The sequence below is a fragment of the Daphnia pulex genome, chromosome 2 (genome assembly GCF_021134715.1).
Source record: "Daphnia pulex isolate KAP4 chromosome 2, ASM2113471v1".
Classification (NCBI taxonomy): domain Eukaryota; kingdom Metazoa; phylum Arthropoda; class Branchiopoda; order Diplostraca; family Daphniidae; genus Daphnia; species Daphnia pulex.
Genome location: NC_060018.1, coordinates 4799109 through 4818983, shown reverse-complemented (window position 1 = coordinate 4818983; position 19875 = coordinate 4799109). Strand labels below are relative to the sequence as shown.

The window sequence follows — 19875 nt, the reverse complement described above, 5'->3', positions numbered from 1 at the left end:
CGGAATCGAACCAGCGTGACTCTCGCCGACGAAATGTGTGTGCGTGAAAACAAGAAAAGGCTACATATAGGAAGAAAAATATAAAAGTCGGTGAATATGAAGAAGGAATGAGGTGCTTTGACAAATGATCGAGGCCGTTAGGGAGCACCTTCGGAGCGTGATATGCGTGGTACGTGCACAGTCTATAATAAATGGCTCTGCTGCTGCTGCTGCCCACGTCTGCTGCTGGGCAAGCCGGTCGGTCGGTCGAGACGAGAACCAGACCCACTGACCGGTTATTATTATTCAGACACTTTTCCCATACACAATACACACACACACACCCTATACACTAAAGAACACACAAAACGTGTATAGTTATTAGTGAGCGGGAAACTAACTGCCGCTCCATTCGGAAGAGCCCATCATAAGAAATAAAAATATAAAAAGACATTAAGAGATATTGTTTAAAACCGAAAGAGCTATATAGAATCGACTGTGCATGGGTATATATAAATGCTTTTTTGTTTCTCTCTCTCTCTCCAACATTCTTATTTATATTCGCGCCATATTTCCCGGCCGTTTCCCTCATCGCCGAAAAAGGAAGTGAACAAATGGCTCTTTCTCTGGGTGTCTATATATACTTGTGTGTGTCTACTCTATGGACGACGTCGTCCGTGTCTAAGTTGGCTTTTCCGAGAAAAACAAGAGAAAGAAGAAGAGAATCAAACAAACGTGCCTTTCATAAATCAATTTCGCGCTGACGTGAGCGAGAAGTTTCTTTCTCCATTTCGGTTTTTTTTTCATGTCTTTTTCGTCGTCGACTTAAATTATTCAAAAAACTCGCGGCGATTCATTTGTATGTGTTTTTTTTTTACGTCCGCTTTTTACAAATTGACGAGCCACAACTCTCTCTCTCTCTCTCCGGCAGAGATTGAAAAATCAACTCGGCGAAATTATCTGGTAGTCAATGTTGACCATAAACTATGACTGGCTGCTGGTAAATAAATAATAAAAAGAAAAGAAAAGGCCCGAGCGCTGTTGTGTATTTCTTTCGAAAATTGTCGTGTTTGACTGCGACTTTTGGCCGTGAGTCGACTACCGAACGAATGTGACGAAAGCGGCTCATCGGCTCAAGGGCCGAGTCGCCCACTTGCGAGAAAAAGAGAAAAACAAGTCTGTAATAATACAAACAGGTACGTATGTATGTGTGTGGAGGCAGGGAGGAGGAGGGAAGGTCTACCCGAAAAAGAAAAAAAGAAAACAAGCGAACATGATGACACGGTCGTTTCTCATTTCGACTTCTTATGATTATTTAATGGCTGTGTAGTGATGGCGGGCCGTGTCGGGGCTTTTCTCCCCCCGCGCCGTTTCGTCGTTTTCTCCATCTTCTTCTTCTTCTTCTTCTTCTTCAACCCTCGTGTGTGTGTCACTCGTTCCGAATAAACGCCCGCCGTTAAATTCCCATCGAAGAGAATGGTCGGCGTGCGTGTCTGCCCAGCCGTGTCCCGACCGACCGACCGACGATGTGAACATGAGCAAGCCACTCGGCCGTACTGCCGTCCTCATTTACTCTCATCTGTCGCTAACGAAGCGACTCCAAAACGAATAACTTCAAAACGAATAACAATCAAATTCAAATGAAAAAGAAAGAGAAATAAAAGCCGCACGTCGTGTATTATTCAGATGAGAACAAACGGACGACAAAACCCATTTCAAACACACACACACAAAATAAAAGAGTTCACAATTTACCGAATAATAATTTAAAAAAAAACATAATAACGGAAAACGGATCGGATAGGACGACTGGAGGTGCCGCTCACGCACCTGAAACTTTGCTCACCTCGCTCATTGTCAAAGGCTTAGGTCGAGCAAGGATCAGGCTGAGAGCGTAAATACACCAAATCTAGATGGACATTTTCCTTGCAATTGTTGAATAGTTTTTTGTTTGAAACAATTGTGCGGTGAGAAAGACGATCCAACTGACGCACCTGAAACTTTGCTCACCTCCTCCCGCAAAGGAGGGTAATACAAGGTTTACGATCACAGGTTGAGCAAAGGATCAGGCCCGGCAGGCGGACGTGAAACGTCGAGGCACACACAAACAAATGACAAAGTGAAGGCGACAAATCAAATTTTATAAAAAGGCGAGACGTCAGAATCTTTGCTCGGCCGGCAGAGCGTGAGGGTTTCGAACTCGATGACGCCACACTCACACACACACACTACAGTCATGATGTCACCGTCACGCTCGTGCCTTGACGTGCTCAATTCATAATGGCTCCTAAAAAGACACAAATAAAAAAAAGAGCTGGAAAGAAAACAGAAAAAAGGAACCCACCTTTTATCCTCTACTTTTCGTCCACTAGTACTACTACTAAGTTTGTCCGGCCACGACACACAAACGCCTCGAGATGTTTCACAGACACAATTTACAAATCACAAGTAGAAAGTAGAGAGAGAGAGAGAGACCGGGCACGGCAGTTGCGGGCACAGCCTTTGACTGTAAGTGGCTGGGCAAATACTGATGATCTTACACCATACCGACTGGCCAAGGAACCCTGAAAGCGCTCTTCAGACGGGCAAAACTGAGGGAGGGAGTTTTTCTTTTTTTCCAGGGAGGGTTTGGTCAAGAGCTGCAGAGACTGGAAAAAAGGAATTCCAAAACAAAACAAAAACCCAAAAAAGAAGAAGAAGGGAGAACGGGAAGAAGGAAAGAAAAAGAAGAAGAAGAAAAAAAGGACCTTTAGCTGTCTGTCCGTCAGTCTCTTTTCAAATCTACGCGTCTGTGATGCGTCTGTTTGGAGTCAAAATCTGAAAATAAAAAAGAACTCGGGGAAAAGGAAATTTTGTTCGCCCAGTAAAAAGGGGAAGACGGTGTGGTCCGGTTTTCTTCTTTGGGCAGTTTTCTTCAGCAAAGATTTTTCAAGAGGCAAAACGAAAGAAAAAGAAAATACTCAACAGTTGAAGGAAGAAATATGAAAAATGACTACCGACGCTTTGGAAACGACTTCACAGCCCCGCTAGCACAAGGAAAGGAAAAAAGGGGGGATTTAAAAAAATCAAATTATTTAGAAATCAAAAAAGCTTTTTTCTTCTTCTTTCCTCCTCCATCGCTATCCCGGCCAAGTTGACCAAGATACACGACTGCACTCAAGTCCAGTAGAACTTGGGGGTCTTGGTAGTAGTAGACATGTCTCTTTCTCTCTTATTCCCGTTGTAAACGTAAGCATTATTGCGCAAGGGCAACTTTTAGGCGAGATAATAGCCAAACGTTGTGATCCCGACGTCCGTCCGAGAGTATAGTTGCCGGGCTGATGTATGGGGACGCTCGCGTCCAGGGCGCCGAGAGACAAATTCAGTGACAGTTGAACGAATCATTTCCAACACGCTCCGATGGGCGTCGAGGAGATGCCGGCCCAGTAACAACACCACCCCCCTCTTCTTCTTCTTCTTCTTCTTACGTACGAAAAATAAAAGAAGAAAAAAGAAAGAAAAATGATCCATCATTCCCGAGTCTCGAGGCTATAAAGAAAAACGTTAAAAGGAACTCAACAAGAATGAAGAGAATTGAGGGAAGAGAGTAAAAAGGCGAAGAAACAACAGACACAGCAGTAAAAGGGGGGAAATATAGTAAGGAGGGATTGTGTGTGTGTTACTTCTTCTTCTTCTTCGGCAGTTCTTCTTCTTCCCTTTTATATACATCAAAGATGGTGTGTGTGTGTGTGTGTGTGTGTGGTAAGTGGCGTGCATGTTGCAACCCCCCCCTCGTACCATCGGCTTGGTTCGGCGTTGCGGAGGCAAACACAAGGCGATCAGGGATTGGTCCGGCCGCTGACGTCGAAAGGAAACGAAAAGGGAGGATGGAGGACGTCTTTGTCGACCCGAAAGAAAAAGAAGAAGAAGAAGAAGAAGGACGACGCCCTTTTCTACAGACCAGACCCAGCGCACGCGCTTCGTCGTGACCGCGCGCGTGCTTCACACCCATCCGGCTCGAAAACCAGAAGACGAAGAAGAAGAAAAACTGGCAGGCGAAAGAGATATTCTCTCGTCCGAGAAACAAAAGAAAATCGTTACTAACCAAAACGCAAGAGAAATGGAAAAAAGAAAAAAAACAAACGAGAAAAAATTGAATTATTATTTACCCCTCTTCTTTCTGTTTCTCCCGATCAAATCAAGTCTAGTCGACAGATATCCGTTTCTTTTCTTCTCCTCCCCTCTCTTCAATCCAAGTTCTTTTCCTTTTTCTTCAAGTTGAAGAAGAAGGGAAAAAAAAAGAGACAATGATAAGAGCATAACGGGGAGGGACGGGCGGGAGCGCGCTCACGATTTAGCATCGGGGAAAAAGAGGGGCGCCCGCATGGCTAAAAAGATGCCAAAAAAAAAAAAAGCCAGTCCGTGTTCTTCTTCTTTCGCAGTGAGAGAGAGATTAAAAGAACGCCAACAAGAACAAGAAGAGATCTATCATGCGCACACACACACACAAACTACTGAAATATGAAAGCAAAATATATAATGGTACTATATAGCTAGGGGAATCTAAAACTGTCAGAACTTTTGGTTTTATCCAGTCACATCGTCGTCGTCTTCCTCTTTTTTCTTCGTCTAGGAGAGTCTAGAAACTTGTTCGTTTCAGCTTCTGTCCCCAACTCCACAACGCCAGTTTTTTTTTTCTTTTTTTTAAGTGATTTGCCAGCGGGCTGTGGTTCGGCAACGAAGTTTTTTCCCAACGATGAGGTGGCGGGATTGTGTTTCCAGCAGCAGCAGCAGCAGCTTCTTGACCAACACTAGAGGAAATAGAATAAAATAAATAATAATAGTAATGATAGCAATAATCTTGAGAGATGGAAATGAAATGAATAAAAAAGCGCTGAGTAATCTTGACGTTTAAATGTATTTTAAAAATAGATGAATTTTTTTTTTCAATTTAATTTCCCCCCAACCAATTTTGTTTTCTTTCAAAAAGTGATGAGGCAAGTCAGAATGGATTTTCAGATTCTCAAGAAGTTTTTTTCCTTTTTTTTCCCGGCAAATAAAAAGCTGAGCAGACATAATAACTTTTGATTCTCCTCCTAGTGAGTATAGTCATAGTGTAGATATATTTACATTGGTTTGAACAGTGAGTGAGTGACTATTTAGAGAAGTCGAGGGCGAGTTTTCTGGGTTTCCGTCCATCACTTTTCTCCTTAATGAAAAGAAACCTTTCTCTCTCCAGAGAGCGAGGAGAGAGACGAAGCGGATGAAAAGTCAAGTAAAAGAGAAGAGAGGAGAGGAGAGAAAGGTTAAAAGGAGCCTTCAACACACAAGAGAGAAAAGCAGCTGTTGATCATCACGACCGAACGTGCTAGTTCTGGCGATCTGGATACAACACCAAAATGGCCTTCTCTCTCTCTCTCTCTTTTTCTTTTCACACTTGCACATTCTCTTTTTTTGTTTTGATTTTTTTCCTCCCCCTCCTTTTCTAGCCAAATGCGGAAGAAAAACGAACGAGAAGAAATGCAACCGAAATGTTCGGCTCGATAAGGATCGTCAAATCGAACGTCCAAAGATAGAGCGGGACACAAACTATTTTTTCAAATTCAAATTCAAAAAACAAAAAAAGGGCGTGACAGTGTCAGTGAGGAAAATGGAACACGAGGAGGTCAGAAACCCCTTCCGCCCGGCGAAAAAATAACTAAAAAAAAAAAAAAAAAAGTCCGTCGACACGCACGATCCCGCCGCCGTGGACCGAAGAAGAAATTTTCTCTCTACCAACGTCGACGCTATGTATGAAAAATCCCAAAAGACACACAAAAGAACAACTCGTCGTCTCCCGTTTCTTTCTTTCTTCTTTAATGACATAAACATGTCGACGAGTGGAGAGACGAGAGAGAGAGACGGCGCAGCCGACGGGAAAAAGACGGACAAGATGGCCAACGGGCGGGGTCATTATTTTCAGATTAACAACTCTTTTTTTTTCTGTGTATGTTGTGTGTGTCGACGACGTCGCGACTTGATTGCCAGGCAGGGCCACTCGACTTATTACGGCGCAACCGCGTCTGAAAAAAGCCGTCGAATCAAAAAGACGAGAGACTTGAGGGAAAAACCAGATTGCTTCTTCTTCTTCTTTTTTCTTCCAGTCTCTCTCTCTCTCTCGGCTCGGCATTTCATTTTTCCCGCCTTCCGCAAGGCCGCAAAGAGAAGCCCCGTGTTTTTCACGTCGTTTATCTTCTACTTATTATGTCATAGCGTCCGTCCCCTCCTTCTTCCTCCTTCTTTTCTTTCTCTCTCTCTCTCACTTGGGTCTCATCCTTCACAAGCGGTTTTCCATCAGACCCGCAAATGGCTCAATTTTCCCACAACCTTCGTCATTCCAATCGTTTGCCAGTTAAAATGAAAGAAAATAATTTTTTTTTTCTTCTTCTTGGCTACACGACACGAACTCTGACCCGCTCGTTCGGGCATCCATCCCGAACGAAAAAAAAATTAAAAAACGCACTTGAAAACAAACTGACAAAGTGAGACAAGAAACAACACCAACCCGAGATGAGATACCAACAACTTGGCGCGTCAAGATGATGAAGAAGAAATTCAACTTTTTTTCTTCATCATCCAAAATCCCGAAAGTCTTGCGCACAAAAAAACAAACCGAGGAGTTTACGCCAAAGAATTCTTCGTTTGGTGTAAACAAAAAATATCAAACGAGTTAGCACATGGTAACAAACCCAGCAGAGTCGCGCTGCAGAAGGGGGAGAGAGAGAAACGTGATGGATCACTCAGAAACCACTGGCCGGGAAAGAATCTAAAATACACAAAATTTGGTTGGAAAAATTTCTCTCTTGCTAGACTTATTCCCGCCCGTCGGTTGTGTTCTCTCTCTCTCTCTCCATCGCCATCGCCAGTTGCACGTTAATATCAAATGAGAAAAGGCGGAGGCGTAGGATGGAGAGGGCCGGTCCCGAGTCCCTGTTTATACATAATCGCCATGTTCAATCAACTCGCTCATGCAGAGTTCTCTTTGCCGGGCAAGGAAACGGGGCGCCGGGCAAAAAGAAAAAGGAAAAAAAAAAGTCAAAAGTTTTAGATGGTCACGGAAAAATCGCATCACCCTCCGTCCCTAGACAACAAGAAGGAAATCGGTGACGGGGTCCGGTCCCTAATTAGCTGACGGGGGGGATCCAATGACTGTGCCTGCCCGTTGGTCTATGCTCTCTCTCCGCCGCATTCACAGTCTGGTGCGGATGCACCGACCGTTGAGCTGCACAACAAAAGTTGGGCTGGGATTGGATCAATCTCCCCTCTCTCTCTCTCATCTCCAGCTTCCACTCGTGTAACTTGACATGGGTTAGACGGCAGATGACGTGCTTATCTGTCGATCGGCTCAAATTAGGCGGATTTCGTGTGTTTTCCACAGATTTCTTCTTCTTCTTTTTGAATGAAAAGAAAATGACAAAAAGAAACTTGAAAAACTACGGGACCCGTCGCTCCTCCGCCTCTGCTCTTTCAGTTCACGGTGATAAGTCACGACACAAAAAAAGGGGGGTGGAGGTGGAGAGGGGGGGGGGGGGGGTTAGGAGAGAATGAGTCCGTGACGGGACCAACGCCCCTCGTTTTCGGTCGACTTTTTCTCTTCTCTTCTCTCTCCTCTTTCTCTTTCCATTCTCCCGGTTGCAAAAGAGACGAAAGGAGAACAAAAGAAGAAGAAGAAGAAGAGGAACTCGCTGCCGTACATCGCCCAGAAAGACGACGACACGCTCGACTGCCGCCGAGTTATCCGCATCGACGACACAGTCCCCCTCTCCACCCTCCTTAACTTCCATCCCGAATAATTTCCCGGCCGCCACGCGTATCCCGCACGACACGACCGCCTTTCTGTCCCGACGACAAAAGAAAACGACAACAACGTCAATTGAAATCACGCAAAAAATTACAAATAATAAAATCTACGGGGGCGAATAAGAAGAAGAAGAAGAAGAATTGAAATGAGAAAAGCCAAAAAGGAAAGCGATACACCGGCGGACCCCAAAAAGAAGTTGCGTGTTGAAACTGGGAGGGTGGGAAGGGTGGGGTTGGATGAGGGGGAGGTCGGCTTGATGACGTTCTCTAGCGACGAAAGGAGCAAACTTGTGTCGACTCTCTCCAATTCGTTGGCTCTTTTTATTTTCATTTTATTTTCATTTTTTTTTCGCTACGCAAACACACCCAAAAGTGCACACGGCACTCACGGGGATAAAATAAAAGGGACTCACGTGGGCATTTGGATGTTTGACCTTTCACGGTCGGTTTGAAGGGGAACAGACAAATCTACCCTGCCGCTCACGCGGGAGGAGGACAGTCCGTACACGTACAGTGCGCCACTGCCACTGCTGCTGGCACAGAGTCACCATTTATTTTTAGCGGCAGGGGTTGCGCACTGTCGTGAATAAAAAGTACGGCAAGCGAGAAAAGAGGAGCAAAGCAAAAATGCGATCAATCCGGTTGCTGGCTACTAGTAATAGTATCACCCCACCCATCCCACACACACACACGCACACACTCGTAAAATACACGACGCCAGAATAAGAAGAAGAAGAAGAAGAAGAAGAAGAAGAAGGGAGTGTGTGTGTGTGTGTATCCTTGGATCGATTGTGCGTAATGCTCGGCGCTGAATAAATGGGGAAATACAAAACAAGAAAAAAAGGTTATTCTCCTTTGGCTAAAAAGGAAATAAACCAACCCAACGTTCGTGCCGGTTCAATTTTCTTTTTCGTTCTGTTTTTAGAATTGAATTAAATAAAAAAAAAAAAAAAAAAAAAAAAAAAGGAAAAATTCCATCGGGATGAGACGACGCCTCTACACGCGGACCCGACTGTAACGAGTAAAAAAACAAAAAGAAAACCAAAAAATCTAAACGACGCGGTGGTGGTGGCCTGCGCTGGATAATCGGGCGAAAAGGGCTGGGCCCGCCTTGTGCACACGCCGAGGGAAATTGCGCAAAAAGGCGAAAGAAGAAACGGCAGTCCCGATGAATATAAATAAAAATACACGTCGTCCATATAGACTAGAAATGCTCCAGCTCGCTCGCACAACAAAGGGCCGTCCTTGTTGTGTGTGTGTGTGTGCAGGCGGATGAGAGAGAGAGAGATATTAGATATGTATAAATATATCGTGGAAATCTAGACGAGTCACGAGGGAACTCGGTTGGGGCGAGCGATGATATATTAAAATGGATGCGGGATAAGAGCGGGAGACGCCACACGGCGTCAAGAGAACGCCGCTTTACCCAAGTGCTGGGCAGATCACACGGAGGAGTTGAGGCAATAGGGTGGTGGAAGAGGGGTGGTTGAACGGCCGGGCGTTGCGATGGCGGGGGGAGAGTGATGATTTTTGATGGCGAGATAGCCAATGCGACGTGAAACGCACGCTGATCTACACGGAGGGAAACACCAGGAAACGAGGTTACCTTTTAGATAAGAAACTAGTTTTCTCTCTTTCTCTCTTATTCGCCCTGTGGCGCAATTCTTCTTATATGTACTTCTTCTTCTTCTTTCTTTTGTTTCGCTTCTTCTTCTTTCAGATATTTTCTCTCGTGTCGACCAAATGTCCTCCACCCACACTGGGGCGACTGGCAATCTCGGCGTCCACTTGAGAGCTGGGGCGCGACCCCATTGCGAAAGGGGGGAAACAAACTTTTTTGGTTTTATTTTTTTTGGCCGGAGAGAGTCTGCTAGCCAGCGCCAGCCTCTCTCTCTCGTGCACAATTATGTAAGCGAATTGAAACAAGTGTGTGTGTGTGTGCAGTCCCTCTCTCTCTTTTCATTAGATGCGAAACTACAAAGTGAAGTGCAGAGTAGGCCAAGTCTACATGGAGAGCGTCGTCGTCTCTCTCTCTCTTTGCTCTTTTTGTTTTCCATCCCGCCCTTCATTTTCTCCTTCGTGTTGTCTCCTCGTGTGCCCTCCTATTTCCCCCTCAATCGGCTCCTATATGTAGGAGCCAGCGCATTCACTCGCTGCGTGTGTAATTCAATTAACCGACAGACATGGCGCAAAGGGTCGGGTGGACTTTTTCTTTTTTCTCTTTCTCTCTCTAGGAGAAACCCGAGAGAGACGAGAGAGATGAGCGACAGCAGCCAGGAGCCCGAAACGGATGTAACGGAAAGAAGCGCAGAAGATGAACAAAAGAGGAAGAAGAACAATTAATCGAGTCATTAATTATCTCTCTCTCTTAACTCAACTATCTATATAGAAAAGACAAAAGATCCCGGGTCGGAGTAGTACCGTAGTCGTCGGAGTAAGTGATGGGAGGAGAGAGGATCGTGTCAAACGCCGTGCAAAACCACATCACGTCGTTCGTCGTCATCGTTGACGTCCTTGCCTCTTCCCACGGCGGGAGCTTGTCGTCCGCACTGGGACGGGAAACAAATGGGATTGAATTTCAACAGAAACTCCCACTCAATCTCTCTCTCTCTCTCTCTCTCCCCTCCACTCACCTACAAGTACATGCACGTCATTTGAATTTGATTAAAGGAGGAGGAGAATCTCGTCAAGTGAAAGGGGGGAAAAACACGTAACGGGACAAAAAAAAAGAAGAAGAAGAAGGGAAGAAAAAACAACTAAACGATTCCGGTTCCCGCGAATTTTCGTTTCGACCTAAAAATAAAACGCGCGGACCCGCATGACCGGGTGGCAGACCCCAAGGTTGCCGTTCCTTTCTTCTTCTTTTCTTCTTTTCTTGTTTTAAACTAAAAGGAAAAAAAAACTTGCAAAAGAAAAAGGCACGTACCAAACTCGGAACTCACCGTGAGCTCAGTTCCACGTACTGCAATCACATAATCCGAAAGAAGAAAAAAAAACCTCTCCGTTCTATTGACACACGCATACATATAAGATGGCAACCGAACAAAAATTAATTCAAATAATGAAGCCGGTGAAGGGAACACCCCTTATACACACACACACACTGACATGACAAAAAAAAAAACCGGCAGGCAAACAACAAGAAAATGGCCGGGGCTCCCGCACGGTCTCCCCACCCCCTCCTCCCCTATCCACCAACCGAAATGAAGTAGAAAGAAAGAGAGAAAAAAAATCGATGGGCCGCTTGTACTTTTTTTCTGGCTTGGGCATGCCACATTTGCTCAACTTGTTTCTCCTGCCCATTTTGTCCCATTCCGTGCAGCCAAAGTTGTTACTAATCAAGCAGAGTGTTTGTTTCGTTCCACTCTACATGAGAAGGACACAACATGTTGGCGGGCGGGAGAAACGCAACGCCAATCCCGTCACATAAACTCAAATTACCACGAAAACCGAGACCAACCAACACACGACCGTCTTTTTCTTTTTGCCTTTTTATCGATCAAAATGTGGTTTTGGGTGGTTTCCCCGGCTCAAACCCCAAAAACAAAACAAAAAATCCAACTAAATCAATTGAAATTTAAACTCACCCGATCTTTTTTTTTTTTTTTTTCGAAGGAGCACTCAACTTGTTTGGACGACACTGAAATTCACCACGATAAATCAAACACACAAATTTGTTTGTTTTTTTGTTTGTTTTTTCTTCCCTGATTGCGATTTCGAAATTTTAAAATAAAATAAAAAAAAAATTGTGAAAAGAAAAAAGGGAAAAACGATCCTCTCCGGTTTCAGTTGGGTTTCTTGTTTGTTTCTTATCTCTGTCGGTTTGGCTGTGGGGGACGTGATAAATGCCAAAACGAAAAAGAAGAAAAAGAAAAAAAAAAAAAAGTTCCACACTAAAGAGAGTCTGTGTGACTCGGTACGTGCGACATGAGATGTGGAGGGGGCGACCGTTGCTGGGGGGCAAAAACTGGGAAGAAAAAAAAATAAAATAAAATTTACCGACACACAACAAAAAAAATTAAATTAAAAAAGAGCTTGGAGAGAGATCCGGTGTGAACTGCAACTGGGCGAGGACTGTGACTGCCTTGCCGGAGCGCACGCCACCACAATCCACCACACGGCGCGCACACGCAGAACGCGCACACTTTTTTCTTCTTCTTCTTCTTTTCCTTTTGACTTTTTCGGGGTCTGGACCGAATGAAAAACAAGTGGGAGAAAGAGAGAGAGAAAGAAGGGAGAGAGAAGGGTGGTAGCTGGAAAGAGACTGTCGACTGAGCGAGCGTGACTGCCTGTTGTTATTCATCCCCCCTCCCTCTCTTTCCCGTTTCAAGGGGCTGACGTCAGACCAGACGACAGCACCTCTAGTGGTCCAAACTTGCAACTCTACCGACTCCCGAAACTTGCGCCGGTCCCGAGCTGCTGCTGCAGCTGGGCTCAGATGCCGAGGATGCTGACTTTAATTCTTCTTTTTTCTTCTTTTGCTTCTTCTTTTGCTTCTTCCAGAACAACAACAACATAAAAAGAAGAAGAAGAAGAAGTAAGAAGGTCTCTTTTTCTTTTTCAACTCCGTTTTTCTCTCGTCTCTCTCCTCCCCACTTCAACTGAGTAACTCGGGGCTGCGAATCTTTTGGCGCCATTGCGGCGGCCAAGTCCCTGCCTACCTTTTCCTCTCGAGTGACGGAACCGTGTCGGCAGAGAAGCGCGCTCCCGACCCATCAACTTCCTTCACGATTTGATAAAAACCGAAAATTCATTTGAGAAATTGAAAAAAAAAAAGAAAAAATTAAAAAATCAAATAAAATTTCGTGAATTCACGTTCCGCAGCGGAAATAAAAATTTCGTCGGGTCGTTTGTCGTTCAAAAAACCCCTTCCTTTTTCTCCTTCAGGGTATCTAGTTCTGTTTTGTTTTTTTCCCGCTCAATACCAGTTCTAATCAACTGGCGCGTTTCTATTTCTAATTTTCAGTTTTATATTCCCCCCTCGTCGTATTCTTTTTTGTTTCTTCCTTTTTTCTTGACCAGAATTTATTTGACTCTTTCATTCTCTTTCTGTTAAGTTTCCGTCCGGAACAGGCACAAGCACCGATGACGACCGAACGAGAGAGTCGACGACATCGGCCACTATAAAGGGACACCACCGCATAACGACGCCAGAGAGAAATGGAAAAGAAAAAGAAACAAAAAACAGAAAAACATCGACCACAAAATGGAACAAGAAGATGCCCCCTGTTGATTTGTCTTTTTGGGAAGGCCGAGAGGCGCGAACTTGAACTCAATTCCCGAACAAACCAAAAAGAAAAAAAAATTAATTTTTTCACGATATTAATTTTCGGGCAGATTCCTATCAGTTTTTATCTTCGTTCAAAGTTGCGAAGGGGTTCAAAAACGGGGTATTTATACATTCAATAAGAGTAGTGAATTACGTTTGACCATATGAGGTGACCATATGTTCGTTCAAACGAAGAGAGGAGATAGGAAAGATGTTAACATGGCTCACTGCCAGATACGACGAACTCTTTGGCTTTTATTAACCAGGTGGACGAAACCCGTTGGATGAATGGACACAAGTGTCAACTGTCTTCTCTCTCTCTCTCTCTCTCTCCAATCGCCTTTCAATTATTGGCCAATCGAATTGATTTACCGAGACCCAAATGACCGAGGTGAGGCCAAAAAAAGAGAGAGAATGTGTCACATTCAAATAGATTGTCTATGGGGTGATTTTTCGAGTGGTGATCTAATGCAGCAGCACATTGATACACTGGGCACAGCCGGTATAGCAGAACCATAGATAGACTCTCTCTCTCTCTCCACATATAAACACACACGCGGCCGACACACACCCACACACCCACAAGCATGCACACATTTAGAAATGATACAGCCAGTATACAGAAACGCTGGTGTGCCAAAACAGCTGCAGCGACCTCCCCGAGTTCTCCTCCTTTTTGAAAAGAAATAAAATAAAATAAAAATACTGGGGGGAAAGAAAAAACAACAAAACGCCACCAGAGTTTCTCTCTAGCGTCCTTTTCGGTCCTGGCCAAATGACGCACAGCCCCGGTACACACATACACACAGTGTGTGTATAAAAGAAACAAGGAAAAAATAAAAAATAAAAAGAGAACACACACATGCAGCAGCAGCAGCAGCACAGCACTATTACACTGCCTGCGCACTTCTTTTTTTTTTATTTCGAGCAGATAACGAGAGCCGGGCTGAATCGTGGGCGAGTCGTAACAAGGGCTCGCGTATGCACCGCCATGCAGTTTTGTTAGACAGCCGGCGTAGATACATTTCCCCCGATACGAGTTCCCGGCAAACAATCGATTGGCTACTCAAGTTGGGAACAAAACAGAAAACTGCGCTGCTGCTGCTGCTGGCGAGTAGGGCGTCATTTAGTTTTCTTAAACGTGAGGGTCGGCGAAAAGAGACAAAAGTTGGGATAACGATCATCAAATCATTTGGACCGTGGGAGAGAAAGAGAGAGAAAATGACGAGCCCAGTCTACAGTAGTAGTGGTAGTAGCCCGTGCAACGTGAATAGAGAGGAAATGAACCGACAATCTAGATGGATCGAGAGATAAACAGTTGGGGGATACGACCGATATCGACGCCCCTTTGGCTTGGCTCTACACGCCATCCTATTCCGTTTGTCGTGTTTGGCTCGATCCGTCCTCGCTATTGATTCCGTTAGAATCGAGATCCGCTCCTGCCGACTTTCCAGTTGACGTTCGGATGATGTCATTCCGCCTTTTTTTTTCTTTTTTCTCTTTTGATTATTTGTTCCTGGCCCCCGGATTTGTCCTTGTTTTTTTGTTTTTCGGTTGCAATCCGACAGCGGATGAGGAGAGAACAAGCGACTAGACGGCCCTTGCAGTGAAACGGGAGGGTTTTTTTTTACAGCCGCACACAAATCTTTTTTCTCTTTTTTTTTTTCCTTCTTCCCCTTTTTTTGACAGTCGAGAGGTAAACGCCCTTCCGGCTTTGGCACGAGGGGGAATACTACATGTTTATTTATTTCTTTTTTTAGATTCCGGTTCATGGACTGGAAATTCCATCATCGCACGGACTAATCTTTCATGCCCAGGGTTTTTTTTTTTTTTGGGTTAATATTTTCGAAACCTGTTGTTGTTTGTCAACGGTGCTGTCCGCCGGAGTAGTAGCTAGAGTCTCTCGCGGATGTCCAATTCTATTGAATTTTATTTTTTGGTTCAGGATTTTCCCCTCATTTTTCTTCTTTATTTCTTTTGTTTCCAGCGCTGCTGGAAGAGCGGGCGGCGTTGGAAGTGACTCAGCAACTCTGGGCCTCTGCTGTTGGCTGCATTTCGACTCGATTGTATGACCACCGTATTCCGTCATCGCTATTAGAGTTTGATTCATCCGGTTCGGACGAGACTGCGTTGGAAAAACGTTACCGGACTTCTTTCTTTCTTTTTTTTCTCTCTTCTTTTTCTTTTTCTTCTTCTTCTTCGTCTTTCTTGGCTGCCACTTTTGTTCCCCTTGGAGGACTCTAAAGCTTTTATTTCCCCTACTACTTGCTTTATCCAGTTCTCTCTCGGTTGGCCCCTCTTTTCATCAACCACTTCTTGGGCTCATTCTCTTCTAACCGACAATAAAATATGGGAAGAAGTAAAAATAAAAAGACCTTAAATGACACACGAAGGCATTCCAAGCGGTTCCAGAAAAAGGAGGAATCGTTATATCAATTAAACGCATTTTTTCTCTCTCTCTCTCTCTTTCTTTTTTCTTTTCTTTTCTTTCAAACCATAGGCGTCCTCCTCTTGTATCCAACCACCACCACCAGGTACCACCCACCCACCCTAGTCACACACACCTCTGGAAAACTCGGAAATTTCTTCTTCTTCTTCATCTTCTTCGGTCGGGATCAAGCCAAAGAGTAGTGGAGAGGCGGGAAAAAGGGGAGAGATGATTATATTTTACGATCATGTTCACATCCTGCTGGTGGTGACGTCACAACGTCCTTGGTCAAGGTAAGTTGGCTCCCTCACCAGCAGCAGCTCCCGCAGGCTTATAAAACCTCTTCTTCTTCTTCTTCTTTTTCTTTTACCCAAATGTTTTTCATTTCGCCTTTCTTCCTCTTCTTTTTTTTTTGTCGTGCGGTTGTTGTTGTTGTTGTTTAGAGCGCCCTCTTTTTTTCCTCCAGATGGAGAGAAGAAGAAAAAAAGAATCGGGGAATTCACGCTGCTGCACGATTGTCTACAACTATTATTATTCTCCGACTTCTTCTTCTTCGTCCTCTTCTCTCTTCTCTCCCACCATCTCTTTCAGATTCCTTTTTTTTTCTTCTTCTTCTTCTCGGTGGTAACGTTTCGGTCGGCTGGTAAGTTGAAAAGGTGGGCCGCGCTGACACGACGGAAACGTCGCTACTCATCACGAAAGATCCTCATCACGCAAAGAAGAAAAAAAAAACAGGTGGTTCTTCTTCAAAAATAAAAAAAAAAAGATGTTTTGTGCGCCTTGTCGAATCATTTTGAGGCGACCTTATAAGGGAACTGGTACAGAACGACCAAGGGGGGAAAAGAAATGGGGAAAAAAAACCAAAAATTTCAACGTGCCGACATCGACGTGGTACGTAGCAGCAGCAGCGCTTGGCCACGTTCGAGTGAGAGGGACCCCCCGTTCAAAAAGTTCAACGTGCTCTTTCGACGAATCAAGGGAGAATGAGAGAGAGAGAGAGTCAGATGATATACCCCCGCCACCGCTCAATAGAAGAAGAAGAAAAGGACGAAAACTATGCGGGAATGCAACGCCTAGACGTCCAGAGTGGTACGCGTGAATAACCGTGAGAGAGTCTCGACTGCAGCAGCAAAGGTGCTCCATACACCTTTTTTTTTTTTTTGGTTGGTGGGGGGATGTGGGGGAGGAGAAGGGGCTGGATTAGTCGCGGCCTTGGACTCGGACCGGCGGAGGCAAACGGTTGGAAAGAAAAAGAAAGAAGCGGCGGCGGCGGCGGCGGCGGCGTCGTCACCACCACCAACCGGCCCCGGGATTTTCCAAACGGGTGAAAAAACAAAAAAACAAAACAAAAACAAAACGAAGAAAATGAATGATCATTAGACCCTGACATTCGATTGCTAGAAAGAGACAAAGGGAAAAGGAAGAAGAACTCTGGTGCTGGTCGAGTCGAATTAAGTTATACCGCACACGGGCGTCATCAAAACAAAACAAGAGAAACCAAGAAAAAATTCCCTTCCATTTCCCATTGACTTGTTGTGCATTTTCGTTTGGACTCAAACGACTCGAGCAAAGATGATTGGACTAGGGTATGACGCTACCAACGGAATGCAATCATCGTCAAATTTTCTTTTTGGGTTTTCTCGGTTCCAGCGCTTCAACTTGTCCATCGTCTTTTTTTTAACTCACGGGCCGGACAAGTTGCGTGTGTTTGAACGACTTGGGGTATTTACCGCGTCTGTAATCAACAAATATCTCGGATCGACATGCGGCACGAAGATGCCATCATCTAACAAAAAAAGATCAGCCAGGGGAAACCTTATAACCTCATTAGGGTTTTTAACTTCGACGTTTGTTTTTTTTTTTTTTGTTTTTTTTCCCACACCCTCAAAAATTGTTGGAGGAGGAAAAACAAAATAGAAAAAGAAGAACCGGCAACTTTCGTTCGACGGTTTACATGTGACACATAATCAGCACACACACACACACACAGGTAACGTCTACAAAGACAAAGAGAACGGGGCGTTCTTTTGATTTTAGATTTTATTATTTTTCTGGGTCCGGCGTCCGTTGAACGCCGCCGGTCCTATAACTCTCTCTCTCTCTCTCTCTCTCTCTCCCAATTCTCCCATCCCTGCCTCCATTCTCCACCATCCCCTTATTTGGAATTGAAATACGATGGCGATGATGACGATGATGATCACAGAGACCCTTAACGGCTTCTCCAATGAGTCTCATTAAAGCTCCTGATCAGGTACGTAATAATGTTCACGACCAAAATGGAGTGGAACCAGGTAAAGAAAAGATGAGTCTATATATACACACACAGCCAGCCCACTACTACTCCTACTACTGAACTGCAGCAACACCCGTTATGTAGAACCAACACCCAGCACGGCGTCGGCTCACCGATCACACATCATTCTTTTAGGCAACACAACAAATTTTTCGTTCACACTTACCGGTGGCGTGGGCTCTACGGACGAGGATTGTTCATTTCGCCCCGTTTGGCAGCGCCTTTTCTCCCGAACGTTCCATCGTGCTGGGGCGACGCCATTTCGTTATCACGGCGTCCACAAGATGGCCGCTTCACGAACGATCCTGAATAGAAAAAAAAAAAAAAGAAAATTGTCGTTGAATACCAACAAAATGACAAGGGCGGTGGTAGTCACGTCGAAATGGGGAATTATCAGCGCAAGTAGTTTCCGTTCAAATGGATTTAATCAAATGGAAATCAGTTCCGGCAAGAGCGAGAGAGAGAGAGGAAGTACGGGCGTAATAACCTCAAATACACACGAAAATGCTATGCGAGCAGCGCTTAGATTAAGTCCATCCCGTCGAGCGCAAATCCTCGACAGATTTAGAAGACCCCCCTCTAAAAAAAAAGGATGCACGATACAATGGCGGATAGCGTGATGTCTCTCGGTTACACGAGAGCCTCCATTCCAGATTCCTGTTCCTATATCAAATGGTGGCATCCCCTTTCTCTGCTCCGTAGTTCATTCCCAACACCAAACATTGTTATAAACTCTTATATAGAGGCAGCGGCCGAACTCTTGTTTCAATTCCTTATCTCGACTAGATATGTATATGCGGGATAAATCTTTTGGGTTTCCCGACGGATCATTACCGAGCTACTAAGTGGGTCGATCCTTTGCAGCGCCCCACACATTTGCCATTAAGCAACGCCGCCGCCACGAACTTGCCCGTCGTTCCCCCCCCCCTTTTTTTCCGTTGCATTGCTCACTAATTAACCCATTATAGCAACGTCGCCGCTCATGGCAACCGGCCACAATCTCGGAAAGCCGGAAACAATAGGCTCGACTCCCGAATCCTAACAACAATTGATGCTGACGAAAAGCAACGGCGCCATTTGCAAACAACAGGGGGGAGAATAAGGAGAATTGAGCATTTGTAAACTTGTGTGTGTGTGTGAGTGTGTTAATGCTCACTCACGCAAAATGTTATGTACATAATCTACAGTCTGGATGTGGTGTGGTCTGTCACGGAGCAGCTTCAATCAATTAAAACGAAGGAAGACAATTTTCTCTCGAATATAATCAAATGTGCCAGCGCGATAAGTTTTTTTTTTGTGTGGCGGCGGCGTATCGTCTGAATCAAATCGTACGGACAGACATTAACTAGTTGGGCTTCCATCCATCAACGCCACACACACACACACACACACACACACACACAGGAAAAAGCATTGCACAAAAAACTACACTGGCGATGGGCGTTGCCAGTCTCCACCGCAACAAAATTCCCTTTTTGAATATTTGAATTTGTTCAAGATGGAAGTGGGGGGAGACAGACAGAACAAAAAAAAAACGTTACAGGAAACGGGAGAGAGTTGCGAGAGGAGGCCAGAAAATGTTCACACATCGACCATTTGGTGATTCTTTTGATTGAAACTTGTCACTTCGTTAGATGTTTTCCCTTTTATTTTTGTTTTTTGTTCTGTTCTTCTTATCTCGGTCAACAAACGCCTTCCCTTTGTCTGTCCGTCTGGTAGTAGAGTCGACACGCAACAACTCATAGTCGGCTGCTCGCTCATTTTCAAATCAAAAGGATCGTACGTAGACACACACACGTAACCACAGACATACAACACTCGAGACAACACAAATTCAAATGGCCCTTCCATCATCATTATTTCCCCCTCGCAGCTCGACGACACTTCCCATAGTTAAATTCGTCGTCGTCGTCGTCGTCGATTTACTTTTTTCAGACGACATTGATCCATTCGTATTGCCTTCTACGAACTTGCCAAGGGACCTGTTATTTGTTTCTTTTTTATCTCGTGTTCTCTTTTTTTTCCCTGAAAAATGAAATAAAATGGAAAACGGGTTGAGGGTTTATATGTGGGCGACTCTGGGTGGTG

The 19875-nt window shown here is 44.7% G+C and overlaps 1 long non-coding RNA gene across 2 annotated transcripts in view; it reads right to left on the bottom strand.

The window, feature by feature from the left end:
- Nucleotides 1–1637: 1637 nt before the first annotated feature.
- LOC124210518 overlaps nucleotides 1638–19875 on the bottom strand; it is a 50575-nt gene continuing 32337 nt past the window's right edge. For both annotated transcript variants that reach the window (XR_006881228.1, XR_006881229.1), the window contains 2 exons: nucleotides 17954–18092; nucleotides 1638–4769 (listed from right to left, as the gene is read on the bottom strand). This is a non-coding gene — a long non-coding RNA (uncharacterized LOC124210518). The remainder of the gene's footprint in view (nucleotides 4770–17953; nucleotides 18093–19875) is intronic.